Source organism: Ambystoma mexicanum, chromosome 3q (assembly GCF_040938575.1).
Source record: "Ambystoma mexicanum isolate Mex_15411 chromosome 3q, UKY_AmexF1_1, whole genome shotgun sequence".
Lineage (NCBI taxonomy): Eukaryota > Metazoa > Chordata > Amphibia > Caudata > Ambystomatidae > Ambystoma > Ambystoma mexicanum.
The window spans coordinates 52,453,474-52,471,886 of NC_090926.1; the positions used below are offsets into that span (position 1 = coordinate 52,453,474).

Below are 18,413 nucleotides of genomic sequence, written 5' to 3' on the forward strand. Positions count from 1 at the left end.
TGGGCCACATAAAGGAGAGCCCTATAGTTGGTGTAACCAATGGATTGTTGTATATTTTGTGACAATGAAAATGACTTGCACGAGAGGAGGGCTTAGTTGTCCACCTGATGTTAGATACCCAATCACTTCCCCCGTTAGTATGGAACGTATACTTAGATGTTCCCTGTAATCCTATGACATCCCCAAGTAGGTTTTTGTATTTTGCCACGTGTGACGTCACAGATGACGAGTTTTTACTATTAATGTTGTGTTTTTTATAAAATGCATTGAGAGAAATCGAGCAAACATCCGTTGATGTACGTTGTAACTTCCTGTTTTAGATAATTGCAAATAAAACAGTACCTTGTTTTGCCAACTTCCCCTCCCGGTTTCTACAGTCACCTGAGCGGACCGAAGGCTAAGGTGGACGGTTGATGAGGACACGATCCTGAGAGTCAGGAGCTGAAAAGCAAATGGTGAGTAGCTTGATAAAGATGGCAAAAACGATGTATACATATTAGGTGTGGAAAGTGATAATGGGGAAAAAGTAACAGAGGGTTGGTGGGGTACTTGGTGAATGACGAAAAGCATCAAATAAAGATATATAGATGAGGAGCGATCCATAGGATAAGCCCAGAATCCTACATCATGGACGTCTAGAAGTAGTTGCTTTAAAATCCCAGTGGTTATATAGGCTACAAACAGATAGATCTGTTAAAGAAAACAATTCACACTCCGATTAGAGTAATTTTAGGGGCCAGAGTAGCCACGAGGAGCTTTGGAAGAGATATATGTTGGGGCCGGCCAGTTTGTCTGTTTGTATATTGTATGTGTTGTATGTGTTAAGGAAATGATGAAATGTCGAAGAGCAACAACTAATAGATTGTGGTAAAAGGTTGAGAGTAGGTTATTTATTTAGTTATTAATGATATTCATTGAATAGGTAATTCAAAGAGAAGTGAGACACAGAGGTTTGGAGCGGCGACGATTGATGTACGCTCATATTGTATTGTTTTTCTGAAAAGGATTGTGTAAAATAACAGTAAGTATTAACAGTCGATTGTGATTTGTCATGATGGAGAATGTTACTCCACTCATGCACCTCTGCAAACAGCTGCCAAAACACGCACCCAAGCTTAAGCAGTATAGTGCAGAATGGGTTAAGGGCACAGCAGATAAAATGTTCATGCCATGGCCACAAGGGGGATCACTGTCAAAAGCAGTTTTGCAACACATGACCACATACCTGCAAGCTTCGTACACGGTAAAGAAGTTGGAAAAAAGGTTAGCTAGCCTAGAGCTTTGGAAAATGTACTGGGAGGAAAGGGAATGCCCGCCTCCTGAAGAATGGATGCTTAACCAGTGTAAAGAGGGGGGTGTTGAGCCTTCTGCTCCCCCTACCGCACCTGAAGTAAATGGCGATAGTATGAATGATGAAGGACTGTATCCATTAAGATAGCTTAAGGCAGCGACAGGATACAGCAATACGATACATGAGCCACCTGCATATTGCAGTGATGAGAGCCCAGAGTGAACTCTAGAAAGAGACGTGATTTCTAAAGTCCCACGGTACAAAGACAAAATTGAGAGATCGAATGTGACTCTAGAATTAGGACGAGAAATTAAGAGATGGAAAGGAGAAAAGGACAAAGCTGTTGAGATAGTGCTCACACAGAATGAATGGATGGGCTTCCAGATATTGCTCAAACTTGATGGGAAGAGCATCGATGAAGTAAGGCAAGGAGAAGATCAAGTCAAGCAAGATAAAGAAGATAGGGAATGAGAGAAATGATTGAAAGAAGACGAGTCTAAAAGAGTAGACAAAGACGGGAGCAAATGTATCGGGAAGAACAGTTCAGAAAGGAGGAAAGATCAGAAGAACAGAAATTAAGAGACAAAAGAATGCAAAGACGCTGAGATGACGAGGTGCATAGGGCAAATGAAAGAAGAGAAGCAAAAAGACCAGAAGAGGAAAGGGTTAGGGATAAGGGAAAGAAACAAAGAGAATTTGATGAGGAAATGGAACAAAAGAGAAGGCAGAGGACACGCGACATTGAATGCATTGAAAGAGAATTAATGGAACCATGTCCAGTAGTATTATGGGAGGACATAGAGGAGTTCCTCCCATCACAAGAACCTATGCCAGGACCCTCTCGAGTAAATCTAGAGGAGAATTTTGAGATAGGAAATATCAGAGACAGAATCGAAAAGGCTTATCAAGAGATGAGGGCAAAAGGTGAATCAAGAAATAAAGGGAAAGACGATAGATCTGAAAGTGCCCAGTCACGAGGTAGGGAGGGAGGTCTGTTCAGCCTCGAGCATAGAGCCTTGTCTTTGGACAGGCTAACACTAAATAGGGATGAGAAGGAGGACAGCCAAACTAGCTGGGGACAAGATATATCAGATGAAGAAAGGGAAACCTTCAGTGGGGAGGAGGGTGGTGGTGTGTGTGGCCCTGAGGGATGTTTTCAAACAGACAAGGAAGTGAGGTGGTTGGATTTGGACCTGCCTAAAGAAAGGACACCAGAACCGATAGCTGGGCCAGAGTGAACTAAATGGTGACCTCTTAGTGATAGGGGGGAATTACCACCATATGTGAGCAGGCTGAGGTCATTACCAAGAAGAAGGCGATCAGTAACCATTGTCCATACTATGAACAGGCAGATGATGGAAGACGATTGCGATTTTGGGATTTCACAATTTCCCGTGTTAGAAAAAGGAGGTGCCAGACCACAGTATGTCCTGTGGCCACAGATGGAGAAGGATATTCTAAGATGTAAGCTCCCGAGTTTGACTTCGGACGCCGGGAAATGGATCTATGAATTAGAAAAAAAGACAGGAGGAAAAACGTTAGCTATAGGGAACATTAAGCATCTTCTAGCATCTATTCTTGGGGAGAGGGCTGACAACATTTGGATGAGACCAGGATACGCAGGTGTCACAGCACAGAACACAGCGCATGATGGAGCAAAGTTTAATAATTGCAGAGCGGCAGTCTGGAAAGTGCTTAGAGTAAAATATCCTGATACATCAGATATGGGAGCAATTATGGCACGTAAGATGCAGGAAGGCAAAGATCCGCTTGCTTACATTGAGAATTTTCAAGAGCAGTGGGGAAAATCAATACCTGTATTCGATCATATTTTATGTTAGGGATTGCCAGACCAGGGACAGAGACAGCTCAAGAAGTTGGTGGGTATGGAGGCAAAGCCATGGCCAGAAATACAGCTGACCATTGCGAACCATTGCCGATTATTGCAGGAAAAAAATCAAAAGAGAGAAGATGCTAGGAAGATCGAGGAAGCTAAGTTAGTACAGAATAAGCTGTCGAAATATGCTATGGAAGGGGTGATGCTGACTAGTGGAGAAGGGCCAGGATCTCAGCAGGCAACAGGTATGCCACAAGTGAATAACCTCCAGCAGTCGGATCAAGGAGGGAACAGATTTATGCTGAGCGGCATAGGAGGCTTCCGCAGAAGAAGAGGCTTTCAGAATAATCAGGGACATTTTCAGAGTAACCAAAGTGGTTTTCAGAATATACAAACTAATGATTAAGGCATGCAGGGAGGGCAAGTAAGGAGATTCCCTTCTGTGTGTTGGACATGTAGAATGACAGGACACATTGTGCAAACATGTTGGAGCCAAGGGTATGTACAGAATGGGCAATTCTCGAGTGGGGGGACAGCTTATCCTCCAGCATATAGCCTACAAGAAGGGATGGGTTCGCCCAAGATCAGACAGTGCGGGTCCTTCCGAGGTTGGTGGTAATTACCAGGCTTTACCGGCATAGAGCAAACAACGGCAGCAGCTTTTTATGACTTTGCGCACAAGCCGGTAAAGTACCTAGCGCCTTGCCGCAAAAGGGCCCGAAAAAGCCCTTACTGGCATGAAATGCACCGTACTTAACAATACCGCCATAGAACAAAGTGTAAACAGCGATGTCCGTAAATAACGGTGGCCGTAAATTACGGGCACCGTTAAATAACGGAACTGGAAATATCGTCATCGCACAGGAACGGGAAGGAGCGCGACAGCCATCTTTAAAAACACAATCCATTGCCAGCCTCAACAGGCAGCACCCTTTGGAGCATTTTGAACCCTGGAAAAGGCCATCAGAATCTGGAGGAATGCCACAAGCACCTAAGAAGACAGCAGACCGGCAACGCAAGCAGCGATTCAGCCCGGATGAATTGCAGGTCATGGTCGACACCCTTGAGGAGCACGCTGACATCGTGTTCAGCGGGGACATGCGCAGAGAGCTGGTGCTCCGGAAAAAGAACATCTGGGCACTAGTGGCCCAGAGGGTCAGCACAGTCAGCACCACCCCCCGCACCTCTAAGGACTGCCACAAGCGGTGGGACGACCTGCCGCTGAGGGTGAGGAGCATCCTCTCTGCCAACCGCAGACAGGTCCAGGAGACCGGAGGGGGCCAAAGTTCCCTGATGAAACTTATACCATGGGAGGAGACGTGTGCTGGCCTGATTGGACAGGAATCAATAGAAGGCGTCGGCAACATGGAGTGTGGGGCACCTTCGTCCGCTGATGGAGGTGAGTGTCCAAAGTCAACACTGCCAATGCCAATTCCATGATATACCCTCCCAAGGCCCGCACAAGGAATCACGGCATGGTGCCCTCCCCCCCATTAAAATCATGCCGAACCAACTGCGACCCAAGCAAGTACCAAGTGCAAGGGCATAACGCACATCACACATAGTGCACAAACTGGCACATCCCACGATGCACACTGTGCAGCTGGTGTGGCCAGTGTGTGAGTCAGACTGCACAGTACCCGGCCAGGATGAGTGACACCGACACCTGCATACATATGACACCCATTAATAGAATGTAGTGCTGTTGCATACACAAATGCCCATAAACCCCAAATGACTGAATATGTGAATATAGCCATGAATGTAAGTTGCGTCTCAAATCATCACTCATGCCGTCCCTCTCTTCTACCCCCACAGGCAGTGAGCATGACAGCGAGGACCACGAGACCAGCTGTCCCACCACCTCCAGGGGCAAAGGCAGGGTCCGCCGCATCCCAGCCAGGAAGGACACACCTACACCAGCTCCTGCAAGGCCCATGGAGGGTGCACCACCCCTCCCTGCATTGGCGGCAGGTACATTGTCCACCCCAAGGTCCGCGGAGTCCAGCATCGCTAGGGAGGTGGCAGCCACGGCCCGCCTGGAAACCGTGGACAGCCCCTTGTCCATCTGTGGAGCAGCAGAGGAGGACTCATACCCAATCGTCCACACCCCAGAGCCCAGGAACTACCCACAGGTGTCATGCAGCGACTCAGGGGAGCTGGACACACCTGGCCGATGTGCCCGTGGAGAAGCACAGGAACAGGCCAATCCTGTGCCCAGTCCCCCAGCCGAAGCTCTGTCAGGGCATGGAAGCCCAATCCCCTGCAGGGATGACACCCCATCAGCTGATGCACAGCATGCAGCACAGTTCACTGCCCTCATCACAGAGGTGATGCAAGACAATCGCCAGGGCAGGGAGGAGTGGCGGGAGGAACTAAGGGTAATGCGGCAGGTGGTGACGGAAGCACAAACTGCCTATGCGAAGTCCTCGGACACTTTGCTGATGCCCTTGAGGCTGCGCGTCGTTCTCAGCCAGCTCAGCAGGAGCTCAACCCGGACAAGCCCATTTTGTCGTTCACTACATTCCCAGCACTGCCAGGACATGGCTCCCCCGGGCCCCGAAAGTGTGGAGTGACTTGCATACCTGCCACATGTGGCCTGGATGGACACCATGGGGCTACTGTTGAGGAGTTGGGGGGGAGGAGGGAGGGGTGAGGGTGTGCTGGGGAGTTTGAGGGGAGGGGGTGAGGGTGTGTTGAGGAGTTTGGGGGGAGGGGGGTGAGGGTGTGTTGGGGAGTTTGGGGGGAGGGGGGCAGGGTGGTGGAGGGTTTGTTATACACTTATGCACGTACAATTTCAATACACCGTTTGTGTTGCAAAGGTACACCTGTGTGGACATTCATCATTGAGCATGTGTATTCTAAAGTCTGACAGTGCATGGTGTACATGTATCCCCACACCCAGTGCCCTATGTGCCCATGTCATGACACCCTCTGCTGACTTGTGTTTCAGTTTTAATGTCCAATCAATGTTTGCCACACGGCATTTCCCTCCTGTGCATCGGCACCATGATGCTGTCCTGCCCCTTCCTCCTCCTCCTACCCTTCATCATCATCTGGTGGTAGCAGTCCCATGTCAGGGGACAGGGGCACGTTCCAAGGGATGCACATATTGTGCAACATTACACATGACATGGGAGGCTTGGACACCTTCTCATTGCAGTAGATGGGTGCCCCACCCGACCGGCTGAGGCGATTTATTCATGCCTTCAGCAGGCCAAGTGCCTGCTTCATCACTACACATGCACGGGTATGGGCAATATTGTAGGCCTCCTCGGGCCTGTTCAGTGGGTTTCTGACAGGGGTCCTGAGCCACAACATGAAGGGACAGCCATCATCACCTGCATGTGTAGGGAATGAAGGTAAGTGTTTGGACTTTCATGGTGGACAACTGAACTAGTCTTACATGGCAGCAGGTCATTTCTGCCCATACGCACATGTCCATGGATGCATTGACCCCATTTCTGGCCCCGCTATGTGTCCTGTGCAATGGAATGATGTAGGGGGTAGCATCTTCGAGATGGTCTATGGACTATGGCACGCGCATCTTGTGGAACAAGCATCGTTTATGCATGCAACAGTGTTGGGGTAAGATCCTTGAAGTGCTGTGTACTGTGAAATTCCGTAGTTGGGTGTGTTGGCTGTAGTCAGTAGCATATTCATCATACTGCACTGATCCGTACTATGGTGACTTCCAGCACTCCTATGGGTGTGCCGAACCGGTGATGCTGTGTGGTATCCCTGCTGGCCTCAGTTCAATCCACTCCCAGGGATGAATCTCCAGTGTGGTGATATGCTGGAGGCAGCCACATAGTGCATACGCAGTGTGTTTTCCTACATGCCCTTACGGTGTGTGAGGGCCGCCGATGAGTGTTGCATGTGTTGTGGGATGTGGCCTTGTCACCTGTTGGTCATGTAGTGTTAGGTGTGAGCCTTCCTTCATCAATGTGGGATTCTGTAGTCATGTGCCGTTACACTGGCTCTGTGGCACAGTGTTAGGTGGGGTGCACATTGTGCACTGGCGTCGACATTTATGCAGGCATTTATGCAGGCACTCACCTCATGACACAGATGCACTGCCATGGCACAGTCAGGCAACTCACCAAGCAGCCAGGCACTTCGTCCTGCATGTCGCTCCATGTAGCGAGGTGGCGTGGAGTTCAGCAGGACCATTGAGTCATGAGTTGATCCTGGATGTCGGCCCCACCCATGGGGGATGATCTTGCTTGCGTTGCATACCGTCTGCACGTTGGTGGAGTGGTATTGCTTGCGGTTGCGATGTGCCACCTCCATGCCATGTGGGACTGCCAACTCCACGTGGGTGCAGTCAAGGACACCTATGCAATTTGGCATGGCTGCCAGTGCATGGGAGGCAGCTTTTGTATCGTATATCTCCTGGGTAGTCCATTGGTAGGGATATGTAGTCCCTTGTGTGCTTGAGGAGGTGATCCAGCACTTGGTTCAGTGTCCGTGAAATGAACGGTTGTGATATGCCATGCATGTGCCCCACTGTGGGCTGGTAGGTGCCTGTGGCATGGAAGTGGAGCACTGAAACCACCTTCAGTTGAGGGGGGATGGCGGTGCATATTTCTATGATGCTCACTGTGTCGTCATGTCTCAGGTCGACTATGATGGTGATGGTGTCACAGTCAAGTTGGTACAGGGTGTGGATCTGCTCAGGGGTTAGGATGAGGGACTGGACCTGATGTGTGGGATTGGGGGCTGCCGGGGTGGTAACGGTGGCTGCACTGGTGGTGCATGCTGGGCCTGTCTCACCCTCCTTCTCCTCCTGTGTCTCCTCTGTGGTGGGGCCTGGTGTTGTTGGTGTTGTTATTGTAGTTGAGGCCTTGCAAGCAGGGCCTCCTGCTTCAGTGATGCTACCACTATTGGTATCATCTTGGTGTGGGAGGGGGTGTGGTGTGTGGGTGTGATCCTTTTCTGCTGCGGTAGACGCCATTGCCTACACCTGTGCTGATTGTGTGCACCTGTTCCTCTGAGAACCACTGCTCAGGGTTCTTAACACCTTCTCTGAGATGCATGTATGTACTCCATGCCGGTAAGGTACTTTACGGGCTTAAGGAGGATGATATTTACATGTGCGCATTACTTGTGATCAGCTCCGGTTTACGCCATGCTGCTAATATCGGCATGGTGTGTCGCGCGCGTGACCCAAGGCCGCTATTTACTGCATCCTACTTTACAGTGCCGTAAATAGCGGTCTGGTTGGTCAGAATAGCCCGTAGCGGTAAACAATGCCGGTAATCCATTACCGGCATCATTTTTCCCTTACCGCCAACCTCGGAATGACCCCCAGTGTATCAAGCACAAGTGCAACCACAGCAAGCACCATTGAATCTGCTGCAAGGGCCACAAGGGCAGTCACAGCACACACCCATGCAGATACTCCAGAGTGCAAACACAGGACAGTTAATGATTCCTAGAGTAGGTAGTGTCACTGTCACGGGAGAGAATTCTTTTACAGGTACAGGAATAAGTATGTACCCACAATAGGACAGCTCACAGCGTGACTTGATGTGTTCAGTACTATCGGTGACGCCAAATCCTCAAGAGGAACCAAGGGTTGACGTTACGATAGGAGGCAAATCCTTTTCCTTTTTAGTAGACACAGGGGCAACTTGCTCATGTATACAAGAGGGAACATTTTCGTTACTAGGTAATGCCATGAATGCTCAAGGGTTCTCTGGAACTACAAGTAGAGTTCCTTTTACTGAGAAATTGCCAGTCTCTATAGGAGAATGTAATATGTCTGTCCCTTTGTTGTATTCAAGGCAGACACCAGTTAATATACTGGGCACAGATCTAATGATGAAGTTAAATATGACGATCTACTTCGATGATGAAGGCATAGTGTGTTCAATGCAAGGAATACATTAATTAAATGTGGGCAAATTTATCATGGCATTTACTGGACAAATAGCTCTGTGGGGAACACCATTAGAGGCAGAAGTCTTTCACTATGGTGTACGCATTTTGTTAACGCGGCTACCCTGTTTAGTGGGCAGGATTATGAGAATACCTGATGAATTTCTGTTCAGACCACAGATACCCATGGACGAAGAGGGGGGATGGGTTTTTTTCCTTGGAATTGCAGGCAGCCATAGTGCGAGAAGAATTTGCCATGCTCGAAGGTTAGGATAAGGTCAGGCCATGGAGAACAGTGATTGCTATTGGGGAAGGATATAGATTGACTGATGTCTCTGACGAGGATATGTTTAGAGACAACCCTTCAGAGGATGAAGTAGTGTTCGAAATGCACATTACGTTTTGGATCAGGACAGAAAGATGAGAGATTCCACATACAATGATGATAGTGCAGCAGTTTCCCACATTTTTTGTGAAGATATGAAGAAAGTGCCAATTTCTTTATGGACTACGGGCCCCTATGACATAGGCCTGTTAAAAGGGGGGTTGGGGAGAGTTAAACTGAAGCCAGGAACAATTTTACCTCAAGAGGCAGATGAGGGTATTTTTAAGACTATATTGGCCATGATGGATCAAGGCATCTTAGTGACATCACAGTCACCATGCAATACGGCAGTGTAACCTATCAATAAATCAAAAGGGGGTATGTGGCATTTAATTCAGGACATGAGGCCAATTAAACTGATTGTAGAGGCACAGTTTCTTCTAGTTCCTAATCCGGTGACAATACTATGTAGTATCCCGGTTGAGGTGTGATATTTCACGGTGATTGACTTGAAGATGCATTTTTCTTAATCCCATTGCATAAAGATTCCCAAGATCTTACGTCGTTTATGTTTCATCAGACTAAGCGAAAATGACATGTTTTCCCCAGGGGTACTGTGAGTCACCATCGATTTTCAATAGGGTGCTGCCAATGGACCTAAGCAATATTGATTTGCCAAGTGTTGTGCTGCAATACGTAGATGATATTTTGGTCTGCAGCATATCAGAAGAAGAGTGCAGATGAGACTCGATTCAGCTAATGATAATTTTAGCAGAGAAAGGATATAAGGTGGACAAAGAGAAATTGCAGTATTGCCAAGGACAGTTGGTATTCATAGGTCAGTTAATCTCACACGAAGGAAAGAAAGTTACACCTGAAAGAGCTGAGGCAATTTTGAAAACATCAAAGCCACACACGATAAAGCAAATGCAACAGTTTTTAGGGATATGCAATTATGTTGCATGGGTATTTGATTATAGTTCATACGCAAGACCCTTGTTGCAGGCCCTGAAGAAGGCACAGGTGAATCAGGAAACGATTGAATGGACTGAGGAAATGGAGGAAGGGTTTAAGGAACTAAAAAAGGCAATTTGCACAGCTCCAGTTTTAGGAATTCCCAATTATTCTGAGTAGTTATTTTTACTCTCCACACAAATGGAACAGTAATGACAGCAGTACTCACACAGAGAACTACATTGGGGTATAAACCCATAGCATATTACAATGGGATTCTGGACTCAATTATGAGGGGTCACTTCCCTTGCGAACAATCGTTGGCAGCAGCTGTGTTCGCTATTGAGAAGTCTGCCAGCATAGTGATGGGGTGTTCCATGACGTTATTTGTTGAGCATGCTTTGTTTGCTGTTTTGGAGAAACCCAAGGGTACACTGACATCTCAAAGAGCTTCTGCTTATGAGGTAGTTATAACAAATCCAACGATTAAAATAGCAGGTGTAAAATGGTGAATCCCACCATGTTTGTAGCTGAACCACTGGCAGAGGATGAACAAGTGCATGATTACTCAAATTATGAGGAATTCTATGACAAGATAGCAAGAGTAAAAGAAAATGCTCTAGTAGCTGGGGAGATTCTCTTTATTGATGGTTCTTTGAAGATCGATCAAACTGATGGAGAAAGGCATTCAGGCTCAGCTGTGGTAAGATACAGAGCCAATGGGTAATTTGAAGTGGCAGCAAGTGCGAGACTACCGTCTCATTTTTCAGCACAGGCTGCGGAATTGGTGGTGATTATTGTCGCGCTCGAGACTCACGCAGACCAGGAAGTAATAGTATACAGTGACTCCGCCTACGTGATGTCAACCGTGCACACAGGGCTAGCACATTGGAATAGGAGGGGGTACCTCTGTGCAGACGGCAGTCCAGTGCAGCATGCTACATTAATGGACAAGCTTATTAAAGCACTACAATTCCCAGTAGCCATCATCATAGTTAAGTGCACAGCGCACATTAAGAGAACAGACTTTATTTCACGCAGAAACCAAGCCACGGACGAAGAGGCCAAACAAGTTGCATATTCTTCTGAAATTTTTAGTTTTGATACGTCTGATATGAAAGAGAAAATGGTTGTGATGATGCTTGTGAATGAAAGCTTTAATCACTTATCACAAGCACAGTTAATGGAAGTTCAAGGTGGTGCTCCACAGGAAGAGAAAGAACTGTGGACGTGGAGGGTGTGTTCTTTATCCCCTTCTGATACATTGTGGCGACAAGACAGCACTGGTAAACTGGTGATGCCTGTAGCCTTATTAAGGGTGGCATTAGAACAGCTACACTAACCTGCGCATGTCACTAGTGAGAGCCTCGCATCAACCATTGTGGAGTACTAGTTCATACTGAACCTGTTAGAACACGTTGCTTTTTATGTAGTAAATTGCATCGTATGTCAAAAGTTTACTGCTGGGCACACGCTGAACAGTTAGAGGAGTAATTCCTAGACCAAATGGTCCTTTTCAGCATTTACATATCGATTATGTTGATATGCTGCAGGTCTGTAATGGATACAGGTATATGATAGTGGTAGTGTGCCCTTTCTCAAGGTGGATCAAGGATGGTCCATGCACACATCCTGATGCCACTTGCGCTGCAAAGTTTTTAGTCTGAGAAGAATTTGCTAGATGGGGAGTATGTGAGGTGTCAGATAATGGCCCCCATTTTGTGAATGAGGTATTTAAACAGATTAGCTTATTGCTTAGCCTTAACCCCTTAACTGCCATGGGTTTTCCCCCAAGTGCCAAGGCCTTGTTTGGTGATTTTGGTATGTTGCCATTCAATCCCTTGTAACTTATTTGTTATAAGAGATATCTCAGCCAATTTTGGCCCCTTTTTTCCCCCACATGTAGGCAGTCGTAACCCCACCAGACAATCCTAGTTTGCTGTGGGGGTCGGGGGGTGAGAGAAAATAACCAAAAAGGATGAGCATTTTGTTTTTTTTCAGAAAATGCCAATAAAATGATGTACAAAGAAGCCTGTGGTTATTTCCTTGTAGGAGCTAGGAACAAATGGTTTGCTGAGCTGAAATTGCCATTTTCTAGGCTTTTAAGAACAGGTTGAGTGGAAACCAAAAAAAACATATTTTGATATGGTTACGAGCCATTTTGTGAGAGGTAGGCGATTTTGGCCTTTTTTGTCCAAATGGACATGCGTGGACAGAATGCAAGAGAAGGGTAGGAAAGCTGAATGGGAAGTCAGAAAGGTATACATTTCTGGAAAGTAGACAAAATTTCAAGTTTAGGAAGCAGTGATTTGCACAGGTCAGGAAACAACTATGTAGATTACGATTCCATAGTTTGGGGACAAATCGGGAAAATGACAGAAAGAAAAGGTATGTGGTGGACATGGGTGGCCCAGTAAGGCACTGGCTTCTGTGAATTTGGAGAAAAGCAATGATCTGCTACATTCCCCCTACTCTTCCAGTTAGGAAATCACACATTTTTCATAATGTTTCACAAAACAAGCAATACCACAAGCCAAAAATGGAGCCATGGTACACAGGATTTTTATGCTTATGGCCTAAACAGACATGTGTAAATAAGGAAATCAAATGTGGTGAGGAAGAGCAAGCATACATTTTTTGAAAGAGCACAGACAGACCTTTTGAAGGGTAGATGACTTGTGCAGGATACAAAACTGTATAGTGCCTAAAGCAGCGACTAAATGCAGGTCAAATTTGGGAAATGAAAGGGGTATGTGACAAAGTGCAGCAGCAAATGTGTCGAAAATGTATGAAAACCATGCTAACACAACAAATGTCCTACTTTCCTGCATTCCCGCAGGTGTCCCGACGAAAACAGTACCTCACATGTGTGGGTGCACCTACCTAGGTGTAAAGGCAAAAGACTAAACCACTGGTAACCCCAAGTCTTTCGGCAGAGCAGATTTTGAGGAATTCTGCTCTCGTGGACAACCTACAGATTTGGGCCTAGGGTGTCAAAGCCACCAAGGAAAACAGCGAAGCACAAGCATTTCCAAATAGAGGACACCCGTGGGAAAGCACAGAGGTCTGACTTACACGAATCGGCGCAAAATCTATTACCCACAATCCCCGGCAAAGTATGACCTCTGGCGAAAAAACAACATTTTCAGACATTTCACTCTAGCCACCCACAGAAACACGCTACCAACACGACATGACCTACCTTCCTGCATTCCCACAGGTGTCCCGACAGAAACAGTACCTCACATGTGTGGGTGCACCTACCTCGGCGCAAGGGGAAAAGACTAAACCCCTGATAACCCCAAGTCTCTTGGCAGAGCAGATTTTGCAGAATTCTGCTCTCGTGGACAACCTACAGATTTGGGCCTAGGGTGTCGAAGCCACCAAGGAAAACAGGGAAGCACATGCATTTCCAAATAGAGGACACCCGTGGAAAGCACAGAGGTCTGACTTACACGAATCGGCCCAGAATTTATTACCCACAATCCCTGGCAAAGTCCGAAATTTGGCATAAAAGCCCCACAATTTTCAAACATTTCACTCTGGCCACCCACCGAAACACACCGCCAACACCACATGTCCTACCTTCCCTGGGTTCCCACAGGTGTCCTGACACAAACGGTACCTCACATGTGTGGGTGCACCCACCTGGGCGCAAGGGAAAAGGCTAAACCACTGGTAACCCCAAGTCTTTCAGCAGAGAAGATTTTGCGGGATTCTGCTCATGTGGACAACCTACAGATTTGGCCCTGGGGTGTCGCAGCCACCAAGGAAAACAGGGACCCCCATGCATTTCTGAAAAGAAGACACCCGTGGGAATCCACAGAGGTCTGACTTGTGCAAATCGCCCCAGAATGTATTACCCACAATCCCTGACAAGTCCAAAATTTGGCAGAAAAAACTAATTTTTAAGACATTTCACTCTGCCTAACCACCGAAACATGCTGCCAACACCCCATGTCCTACCATCCCGCGTTCCCACAGGTGTCCCAATGAAAACCGTACCTCACATGTGTGGGTGCACCTACCTGGGCGCAATTGGAAAAGGTTAAACCACTGGTAACTCCCAAAGTGTTTGGGGAGACAATATACAGATTTGTACCTACGGTGTCAAAGCCACCAAGGAAAACAGGAAACCCCATGCATTTCTGAAAAGAAGACACTTGTGGGAAGGTCTGACTTGTGCAAATAGCCCCAGAATTTATTACCCACAATCCCCGGCAAAGTCCAAAATTTGGCAAAAAAACACAATTTTCAGACATTTCACTCTGGCCACCCACCGAAACACGCCGCCAACACCACATATCCTACCTCCCACATTATCACAGGTGTCCTGATGAAAACGGTACCTCACATGTAGGGAAAAGGCTACATTTGTTTTTTTTGTTTTTTGTTTTGCCCCTTCCCTAGGGGCAGATGGGCACATGTGTGTGCCCATCTGCACCCAGAGGAGGTGTACTGCCCCAGGCTTAGGGGGGGCCTGTGCCAATATTTCTGGTGGCCTCTCCCCCACCCTAAATGGATGGGGGGCATCTCATGTACCCCTCCCTGGGGTCAGATGCCCTTTCTTAGGGGCAGAAATCTGCCGCCATGGAGGGCTACATGAGGTGCCCCCATCCACTTGGGGTGGGGGGGGAGAGGGCCACCCCCTTTCAAAAATATAAATGCCTGGTGGTCTAGTGGGGCCCACCCCCACCTGTATTTATTATAAAAAATATATTTTTCCCCCTCCCTAGGGGCAGATGTGGACCACGGGGCCAATACATATTTCCCCATCCTTTGGGGCCTGGGGGGAGAGGGCCGCTTACATTGTAAGCAGCCCCCTATCCCCCCACTTTACACATAGATCCCTGGTGGTCTAGTGGGCATTGCTTGGCGCGGATCAAGTGGTCCGCGCCCAGCAATGCTCCCTCGATCTGAACGGCACAATAGTGCCGCAGATCGAGGGAGATAAAGGTGGAAACTGACCTTTTATTTTCACAGCAGCAGCCATTTTGGCTGCCGCTGTGAAAATTACTTTCAGTTTCATGTCAGCACACATTACACATGCTGACGTGAAACTGACAGAAATCCAACACCAGGGACAGACCTGGCGAATGTATAGAGCCGATGAGTGTATGGAGCGCATGAGTATATTGAGCCGATGAGTGTATAGAGCGGATGAGTGTACAGAGCGGATGAGTGTACAGAGCGGATGAACGTATAGAGCAGATGAGTGGATAGAGCGGATGAGTGTATAGAGCGGATGAGTGTATATAGCGGATGAATGTATAGAGCAGATGAATGTATAGAGTGGATGAATGTATAGAGCGGATGAATGGATAGAGCGGATGAGTGGATAGAGCGGATGAGTGGATAGAGCGGATGAGGGGATAGAACGGATGAGTGGATAGAGCGGATGAGTGGATAGAGCGGACGAGTGGATAGAGCGGATGAGTGGATAGAGCGGACGAGTGGATAAAGGGGACGAGTGGATAGAGCGGACAAGTTTATGGAGTGCATGAGTGTATGGAGCGGATGAAGGTATAGAACAGATGAATGTAGAGATGAACATATACAACAGGATATTGCTGCTGAATGTGTGAAATGCACAAGTGCTTGAAGGGGATGAATGCGGGGAGCGGATGGGTGCGGAGAGCGGATGGGTGCGTAGAGGGGATGAGTGTGTAGAGGGGATGAGTGCGTAGTGGGGATGAGTGCGTAGAGGGGATGAGTGCGTAGAGGGGATGAGTGCATAGAGGTGATGAGTGCATAGTGGGGATGAGTGCGTAGAAGAGATGAGTGCGTAGAAGGGATGAGTGCGTAGAGGTGATGAGTGCGTAGAGGGGATGAGTGCGTAGAGGGGATGAGGGCATAGATGGGATGAGTGCATAGAGGGGATGAGCGCGTAGAGGGGATTGAGCGCGTAGAGGGGATTGAGTGCATAGAAGGGACTGAGTGCATAGAGGGGATTGAGTGCGTAAAACAGGTAAATTGATAATATGTGTGAGGGCATAAAGTGGATGAGTGCCTGGAGTGAACGAATGCCTGGAGCGATCGAGCACCCAGAGTGAACGGACGTGTTGCATAGAGCAGATGAGTACATAAAACGAACGAGTACAGCTGAACGCTGAATGCGTAGAGCATGGGCAGACAGGAGTGCATGTGTTGGGGCAGACAAGAGTGCATGCGTGGGGCAGACAAGAGTGCATGCGTGGAGCAGATAAGAATGCATGCGTGCGGTAGACTGGAATACGCAGGGCGAACTGGGGTGCGCAGGGTGGGATGGAATGCATGAGTGCGTGAGCAGACCAGATTGTATGTAACAGACTAGGGTGCACGGAGTGGATAGGAGTGCATGGAATGGACTGGAGCGCATAAAATTGCGTGACGTATATAGTATGGTCTGGAATGCAGAGAACGTTTGAAAAAGCAGATAACCCATCATATCACACCACCACACTTACTCTCTCCTTTACATCACCACTCAGCTAGAACACAGAGATACTATGACACCATTCGGTATAACTGTTCCCATACCAACATCCGCCACTTACTCCACATCACACTAAGCAAACACTGCTGGTTACACCCCCCAGCCAGGCGTTCTCCTCAGGCCTAACGCAGCCACATCCGGTCTGGATAAATCCTGCCAGAACAAACACATACCCCTGATCTCTCAACCACCACACCTACAGCTAAGAAGCAGCTGTTACACGAATACCGCATGAGCTGCACACATACCCGGTGCTCAAACGCACCTTTTGACTACTCTCTCCACTCTCTCTACTGATCTGAACTTCGGTTCCCAAGGGCATTCAACTTACCAGCGCCTTCAGACCATACCAATGGTATATAAGGTGCTATATAAATGGAAAATAACATAACATAACATGAGGAGGAACCTCCCCCTCACATAGCCTGGGGGTTGGATTTCAGTTTTGCGGCGATCCCTGCTTTGCAGGGATCGCGCAAAACTAAGTGCCAGAAAGGATGAGCTATCTCATCCTTGGCATTGTGAACGCAGTGTCAAGGACGAGATACCTCGTCCTTGGCACTTAAGAGGTTAACACATGTTTTCTTCTGCTTATCACCTTCAAGTGAATGGGATATGTGAGAGACTCAACAGTCTGCTCAAAGAAAGAATAGCTAAGTTGAAACTGACACTGAAGAAGAGGTGGCTGCATTGCCTGCCCCTTGCATTATATGCATTGAGAAATCAGCCTGGCTCTGACCACCACCTCACACTCCACGAACTAGTCACAGGGAGGTGAATGAGAATGCCTCTAACTCCTCCATCGAGGACTAGGTGTGATGCCCAGACAACTGCAGAATTTGTAGGAGATGAGCTACGTGCGTAGTTAACATGTATGACAGCTAGTATCTCTGTCATTTCAGATCAAGTCAAGTGAACGGGGTGTCGGTCTCAGAACACAGATGAAGACCAACTGGAGTTAAAGAACTATGTTTACCAAAACTATTTGCTGGAGATAAGGTTTTAATTAGGAATTTCACAAGAAAGTGGCACAAGCCCTGTTTCATCGGCCCTTTCATTATGGGGGATATTACTCCATCAGCAGTCAAAGTCCTAGGGAGACGAGCTTGGATACACCAAGGAGATGTGAAAGTCAATGCTGGATAGGCTGACAAACCCCAAACCCTTTCAGAAGCAAGTCAAGGAGAAGAAGTTCAGCACGAGTAGACTTGATCGCTGATGAGGAAGAAGGACACACAGACTGTCCAGTAGATAGATAAAAGTGTACATTTGGACTGTGCCTCCCCTGAAACACTCTTTGTAGCTACCAAGCAAGGAGTGAGCAAGTTACTGTTTTTGAGCCACAGGAGTTTGCTGACATTGGACTGTGGAGGGTGGAAGTAAACAAAAAATGACAGATTTTTACTTTTTGTTTGACAACGAAGAGGGAGCTGTTCCCCGGCTCGTTTTTTGCTGAGTTTCTCTTTTCTCTTTGGATGTGCCGATGGTGTTATCCGATGTTGACATACACAGACTACTTCTTGCTGTCTTCATATTTATACTCAGAGCTTACCCTGATTTTGTTGGTCAGAGCACTGACATACATACTTTTATCCAGGATCCTAAGAATGGCCCGACTATTAGATGTTTGTTGGCATCAATTATAGAA

At 47.5% G+C, this 18,413-nt stretch overlaps 1 long non-coding RNA gene across 1 annotated transcript in view; it reads left to right on the forward strand.

Annotated features, from left to right (window-relative positions):
• The first annotated feature begins 378 nt into the window (after positions 1 to 378).
• LOC138581791 (uncharacterized) overlaps positions 379 to 18,413 on the forward strand; it is a 377,513-nt gene continuing 359,478 nt past the window's right edge. Inside the window, exon 1 of the long non-coding RNA XR_011304787.1 lies at positions 379 to 455. This is a non-coding gene — a long non-coding RNA (uncharacterized lncRNA). The remainder of the gene's footprint in view (positions 456 to 18,413) is intronic.